The sequence below is a fragment of the Dipodomys merriami genome, unplaced genomic scaffold (assembly GCF_024711535.1).
Source record: "Dipodomys merriami isolate MVZ:Mamm:240054 unplaced genomic scaffold, mDipMer1.0.p SCAF_1, whole genome shotgun sequence".
Lineage (NCBI taxonomy): Eukaryota > Metazoa > Chordata > Mammalia > Rodentia > Heteromyidae > Dipodomys > Dipodomys merriami.
In genome coordinates this window covers 63,114,244-63,122,119 of record NW_027202270.1, presented here as the reverse complement: position 1 = coordinate 63,122,119, position 7,876 = coordinate 63,114,244, and positions in this window count along the sequence as shown.

Genomic DNA, 7,876 nt, shown 5'->3' with positions numbered 1-7,876 from the left:
TTAATCAAGCCTGGTGTTCTACCATTTGAGCCACAAACACACCTCCACTTCAGGTTTTTTTTTTGTGGTTGATTGGACGTAAGAGTCTTATGGACTTTCCTGCCTGAGATGTCTTCAAACCAAGACCCCCAGATCCCAGCTTGCTGAGTAGTCAGGATTACAGGAGTGAGCCACCAGTACCCAGAAGCTTCATCCCTTTTTTACTAGCTCCCTTCTGCTACTTCTTTCTCATTGTTGAGTGATAGCCCTTCTAATTCCTCCCTCTTCCAAAAATCTTCCTTAAACTTCATTAATATTTCAGCTGTTTTTTGTAATCACAGCATAGACATGTTTCCATATGGTTATATCAAACATAAAACCTAATTACAAAAATTACTGAAGTAAAAAATGTACTCAAGTTGTAATTTAATAATCAAAGGTATATTTTCCTAAATTGCTTTTATTTCAATGTCAGAGAGCCAAAATTAATATACTAATTGACTTATTTATTTCAGCTGGAATCTCAACACTGGGTGCCTAGTTTTGACAAAAGATACTTTAAAATAAAAGTAGATTAAGAAAACATTTAATAGAATCAGGAAAACTGGAAATGAGCCAGCAACTTCTGCTTCTTTTCCAATATCTTCTGTCTTAGCCCCGAGATTAAATATACTCATCTCAGACACAAGCACAGACATAGGTGACCTCAGAGTGACTGAAAAAGAAATTAGAAGCATCAAGACAGGCAAAAAATAAACAATGGGTCATTGCTGAGATTTGTGTCATATTTGAGCAAAATAGTAATAGTTGAGAAGTAATGGGTACTTACTATATATACGTGAGCCTGCATGCCAACTGCTTTATAGGTATTATTTATCTATTTCTTTCCCAGCTCTTAAAAATAGGTGATGAGGGCAATACCAAACACCCATTTATTAGGTGTTAGGTAGAGTATACAAAGCACTTTGTAAATGCGGATGCATTTAATCTTTATAAAAATCATGTGGAGCAAACACTATTAATGTTCTTGTTTTATATATGAGGAAATTGAGGCACAAAGGATTCCAGTAATTTTCTCCAAGATCACAGATCATAAGTTATGGTCCTGGGATTTGAAAGCCTGGGCAGGGAGTGGGGAGCTGGTACTAAATTGCTCAGTAACTACTAAGCTGAAGGGTTATAAGCTTAAATTATCCTGTTAAAAGACATCTGGCAGTTTATGTGCAACAGGTTCACAGACTTTATTCCCAAAGGTTTTATTTGATCAATTTATTATGACTTTTTTTTTTACACCTTATGAACTGTGGAGGTTGGGATTGCTGAAGAAAATGGATAAATCAAGATAACTCCAACCGAGGCGATGGGTGAGAGCCAGGGTATGGAGAAAATGGTAAGGGTGTGTCTTGTGAAGGCAAACACAGGAAAGATAAGTAAGTAGCCTAAATGAAAAGCCACCGAGCCTATCTTAGTAAAAGATGTACCTCATGTCTTTGCAATGTGCTCAGCTGTGGACCCCTAGGAATTCCTTCTCAGCTCTCCAGGGGCAGCAGCTGTGTTGGACTATTTGCCATCCTTTATCTAGACTAGACTCCTAACTGCCAGTTTGGTTTTCTATCATCCTGTCTCCATCTAACAGACAAGAGGGAGCCTTTAAAAAGTGTAAATCAGATAGGAGACTCCCCTGCTGGAAACCTTCCAGGGCTTTCCATCTCACTTAGAATAAAGTACAGACTCCTTTCACTGCTGTTCTGTGACCTGCCCTCTGCCTAACTAGGTGGAAAATTTTAGTCTTGAGAAAGGCAATATCCAAGGAGTCTCCTAATGCTTGGTTTCAAAATGTTTTCTTAAAATAATCTGCTGTACAGTTCAATATGGGAAAAAATTCATATACCTAATAATTTCCAAAAATAGCATTACCTAATAATGTACTCCTCTTTCTTTAAAAAATATTTATTATATTTCATTTCTTGTCCTTGTGTACTGCCATTCAATGATAAAACTCATAGTTGTAAAGTCATAATTTAGTCCCAGTATTCTAAGCTCCAAATAATTATTAAGTTCTTCCTGGAAAAACAGTGATGTTCACAATACGTGGATATCTTCTAGAGTAGACTCTAAATAGATTGTATCCTGAAAGTGAAGGGCAGCAGAATATAGCATGTAAAAAAAATGTCACTTTGGCCTAAGAATTATTATTATTATTATTATTTTTGGGTCCGGTTGTGGGGCCTGAACTGTGGGCCTGGGCGCTGTCCCTCAGCTCTTCAGCTCAAGGCTAGCGCTCTACCACTTGAGCCACAGCGCTACTTTCGGCTTTTTTTTTCTTTTTGTTTATGTGGTGCTGAGGAATAGAACCCAGGGCCTCAGGCATGCAAGGCAAGCGCTCTACCACTGAGCCACCTTCCCAGCCCCCTAAGAATTATTTTGAACTGAAAGAAATTGAGAATCAACAGATGCAAGAAGAATTCTGTGACATTCCTTATCTGTCTCAAAATTGGATAAAATTTTCCACTTAAGAAGCTTTTCCAATCCCATGTAAAAAAGAATGCCTCTTTACTAATGATAAGAAATAAACACCCAGATGTGTGTAAATAAAGAGATTTTACTAAAATAGTCCTTATCTTTCATTTGTTTCTTCATTAGTTTTATTAGTTTTCTAGAATTGAAGGTTTTGAAGATGGCTCTCTGATTGATCTATCATCTTTATGTTTCTTGTAAGATTGTGACACTGGAGACTCACTGCCTTCCTCATTTCCTCAATCTCTTACAGTGTCTTGTCACTATTTCATTATCATGTGGATTGTAGTTTATCCTGCAAGCTGTACAGGCCTGATTTCTACAAACTGGTATCATGGGAAGCCTCTCCCTCTACTATAAGGGGAGAAGTCTGAGTACACCAGTTAAGAGAGAGATGTACAAATGCTAAGTGACACTATATCCAAATGATATCAGAAAATGATCTGGCAGATCTTACAATGGGAAGAGGATCCAGACTTCAGGATCAGGAAAGACCTTTGAGTTAAATAAACTAAGAGGGTAACAGGACTGAGTGCGATGTTGTGGGAAGGACAGCAAGTGGTGGAATACGCAGGCAGCAGGAAAAGTCTTTGTAACTAGCTGGTTCTCGGAATGAGCTGTTAGGCAATAGGACAGGTATATGTCTCATTCTAATGTTTTAGTGTTTGAGGGATGCTAGAAGTTAAAGCCTGAAGAGGTGTGAGAAACCAGACTCAAGTTTGGCTAAACCAAGGTTTTATGAGTAAGTCATGGGCAATTGCATACTCTTGGTCAAAAAGGATCCATTTAAGAAGAATTTAATGCATTTCCATAGAAACACAGTGCACTGGGGTCTGCTTTATGTATGAGAAGTATGCGTAGTCACAGTCTGGTTGTGGTAGAAAGAGTTATGATTTGAAAATAACTCAATTCACAGATTTAGCAGTGGGAGACAAGGTATGAATGTAAGCATTAGAATGAATGCATTATGGCAGAGAGAAACTGATGGTATTGTTGATTGTTGAATCTGAAACAAATGTAGGGATATGTTTGTTATAGCAGGTATCTTTCTTTCTGAAGATGTTCAGAAGTTGGGATCTGCAAAGAATCCGCAAATCAGCTTCAAAAGAAGAGAACATAGTTTTCAATTCCTACAACATTTGATGAATCCCACTGTTGGATCAAGACAACATTATCATCAAAACATGAATATTCCTCAGCATCTTTAGCTCATACTCTAGATTTCATAAGCCAGTTAACAAAATGTATAAAGAAGAATAGCAACTTTTAAAATAGTAAGAAATATGAAGACCTGAGGGGATCTGCAAGGCCTAGATGAAGGGAGGCATGTCCACTTAATTTTGTGAACAGTAAACTCACCAAGTAGAATTAGCTTCTAATGTGATGTTAATTATTTAAAGCTACTATGTATATACATATATATATAGTTGCAATATATGTGTTATGTTTTTCTTTGTCAAAAGTCTCTGATAAGTATATTAAGGTTTTTTAAATTTTATTTTATTTTATTTGTGAACATACTGTACAGAGGGGTTACAATTACATGGGCAGGATAATGCGTACATTTCTTACCAAGCATTACAGCCTCCTCCTTTGGTTTACCCTTCACATCCCTTCCCAGCCTCCCCCCTCCCCTCCAATCCCAATCCTTCTCCTTCCCCCTCCTTCCCCCCCCCCCCCGCACCAACGTTGTAAAGCTTGTTTTGGACATGACAACTTGTACTTCTCATTGTTGCAACAGGTCCACCTGTATCCTTAAACAACTGGTTTTTCCCCATCTCCTCCACAAGTTATACTGACATCAAATATAGTGAAAGCAGGGGTTATACTGTGGGGGAGGGACATACAAAGCAACAAAGAGATAATCTTATAAATGCGTTAGAAACACATGCATGAAAGAAAAAAACATTAAAATACATATTTAAGGGTTCATTTTCCTGACATCACATTATCTGACCTTTTCCGCTTGACTCATACATATACTAGATATTGCAAATAAGGGAAACCATGGGACCTATGCTTCTTTGGGCCTGGCTTACTTCACTTAATATAATTTTTTCCAAGTTTTTCCATTTCCTAACAAATGGGGCAATGTCATTCTTTCTGATGGAGGCATAGAATTCCATTGTGTATATATACCACATTTTCTTGATCCATCATCTACTGAGGGGCATCTGGGTTGGTTCCATATCTTAGCTATGGTAAATAATGCTGCAATAAACATAGTTGTGCTGGTAGCTTTAGTGTGGTCTTGTTTGTAAACATTTGGGTAAATGCCCAAAAGTGGGATTGCTGGGTCATAGGGGAGTTCTATGTGAAGTCTTTTGAGGAACCTCCATACTGCTTTCCAAAGTGGTTGAACAAGTTTACATTCCCACCAACAATGAAGTAAGGTTCCTTTCTGTCCACATCCCCTCCAGCATCTGTTGTTGTTAGAGTTCTTGATTTTTGCCGTTCTAACTGGAGTGAGGTGTTATCTCAATGTTGTTTTGATTTGCATTTCTTTTATGGCTAGGTATGTTGAACATTTCTTCATGTGTCTATTGGCCATCCTTCTTTCTTCTTCAGAGAAGTTTCTCTTTAAGTCATTAGCCCACTTATTTATTGGGCAGTTGTTTCTTTGAGGATTTGTTGTTGGGGGGTTTAATTTTTTTGAGTTCCAAGTATATTTTAGATATGAGACCCTTGTCCGTTTTATGGCTAGTAAAGATCTTCTCCCAATCCGTGGGCTTTCTATTGATTATTAAGGTATTTTTTGAGGGTTTAAGCAATTCTACTCCTGGGCATTTAACCAAAGCATTACAAACCAGTGTAAATAGTAAAGCCACCAGCACATAGAGTAAAGCCACCAGCACAACTGTCACAGCTCTATTCATCACAACCAAGGTATGGAATCAGCCCAGATGCCCCTCAGTGAACTAATGGATCAAGAAAACGTGGTGTATAAACACAATGGAATTAGAAAGAATTATATTTTACCATTTGCAATGAAATTAAAAACTTGAAAAATATTACATTCATTGAAGTAAGTCAGGCCAGAGAGACAAAACATGCATGTTTTCCCTTAAATGTGGAAGCTAGATTTTATTTATAAACTTGGAAGAAAATACTTTGGGTGGTATGCAAGTATATACAAAAGTATTAACTAAAATATGGTATAGTCAAGGTAGAACTCAATAGTGTAATTCTTTTGAAAGACAAAGTAAGAGTTCAACAAAATAAACACCTGGAAGGGGGTACTTGAAAGGGGTTGGATGGGGCTAAGGGAAAGGGATAAAAGAATGAACTTAGAGGAGAATACAGTCAAGAATCCAAGTTAGTCAATATATTGGTTTATGCCTATAATCCTAGCTACTCAGCAAGCTGAAATCTGAAAATCTTGGTTCAAAGCCAGCTATAGCAGGAAAGTCCCCGAGACTCTTATCTCCAATTAATCACGAGAAAACCAGAAGTGGCACTGTGGCTGAAAGTGATAGTCTTGTGCAAAAAGCTCAGGGACAGTGCCCATGCCCTGAGTTCAAGCCCTATGAGTTAACAAAATAATAACAACAAAGAATCAAATGCATTTCCTATAAAACTAAGAAGAGGAAGAGAGAGGATATATAGGGGAGGGATGGGTGAGAATATTGAAATGAGTGATTTCAAGATAAATTGTATTCATAAACTACTTTGTTAAAGGCCACTCCTTTGTACAACTACTTAAAGATAATTTTAAAAAAACAGTCTTCAGAAAAGACTATTAAGGTATTGACATCTGCTTAATTCTTTCATACCCAGTAGAAACATGTTATCTTGTTTGGGGAATATTTTTGGTGACATTATCAAAATAATTAATTCAGACAATTTAAAGCCCTATAAAGAAGCAGGGAAGCCAAACCAATCAAACACTGAGTCATCCATTATGATCCTCAAACCTTTCTGAGTGCTTTTAGTCAGCGTCCTAATTAACAGAATATGACAACTAATCACATCAATTCTCACTGCATCAAGCTTTCTAGGCTTGCATTTCATCAAATCTTCCTGTATCTGTCTTTTACCACATTTTGTAGTCTCAGTATTGATTTCTTAATTCTTGATAGCATGCTAACCTCATCTTCTACAAACTCCAAGTTCACTTGAGGACAATCGATAATCTATTCTGTTCCTGATAAAATAGCTGAATGTTTCTGTGATCATGCAGCCTTTGAGGCTGGGAGCAATCAGGCAGAGAATTATCAGGACATTGACAGATTAGCCTCATCAGTTACCTGCTGTGACCACCAGCTTTCTGTATATTCATCAGGAAGAAATAGCCTGGTGACTGTCATTTAAATTACATGAGGATATATTTGTCTTTTGGAACTCCAAGGCATTTAAATGTGATATAAGACCAAAACTCATTAAAGAAGGCAAAGATGTTCTAGCAAACATTTCCCAAGAGGCTCAGGCATAAAACTAGCACAGTGGAAAAAAAATAAGTACATTTTTTGTGCCTAATCATTTTCTACATGGAACACAGTCTAATCCAATAAATATTTATTGAACACTTACCACGAACAAGGTTCTATACTAAGTTCTGCAGAATAAAAGAAAGTAAATGGAGACTCCTGACCTAAAAGTTAGTTGTCAACACTAATGTACAAATGAACACAATCCAAGATAGGCTATGATGTGTAATGCAAAAAACAAACCATGACATTGCCAACCTTAAAAATATCACATTATAGGGCAATTAGGAAAGACCTCTTAGGCAAAGAGAATGTTTGAGTAGACTTCTTCAAACATAGTAATGGGAAAGAGAAAGACACAGGGATGGTGCAGAAATGTTAAAGTTGCTCCTACAAGATCCTTGTGCACCCACCATTCTAGTGTATTCTGGTAGCTTCTTCTGCCCATCTGCCTCTGCCTGAGAGGTCTATTTGGCCAATGGGACTTGTTCAGACACCTTGTAGAAGCCAGGCAGTTGATTACATTACAGGCAGTTGGTAACATTATAAAATAAAGGACCATGTGAGTAATAGATGTTTGACATTCTAAGCCCACTTCAGGGTTGGGGGGAGAAGGGGGAGGAGCTATTCAGCCAGTAAATGTGTCCTGACACGTAAAAGTCTGATTGAGTGTGGGCTCAATTAGTAACAAATGCAGACTTTCTCAATCTTTAGGATGACTCCAAGGTGTGTTCTCCATCCTCTTCTGGAGACATCCAGCCAGATGAGGGTTGAGGTGCCAAGAGTGCTGGATGCTCATTAACTTGCCATACATACATTGGCTTTCTTTCTTCTCCTGCTTCTCTTTTCCATTCTTCTGATGGGTGCTTCCTAGGATCACTTCCAGATAACATGCTTATACTCACATCTAACCTTAGACAAATGGGCAAGCAAAAGGCAGGTTAAACAATCAG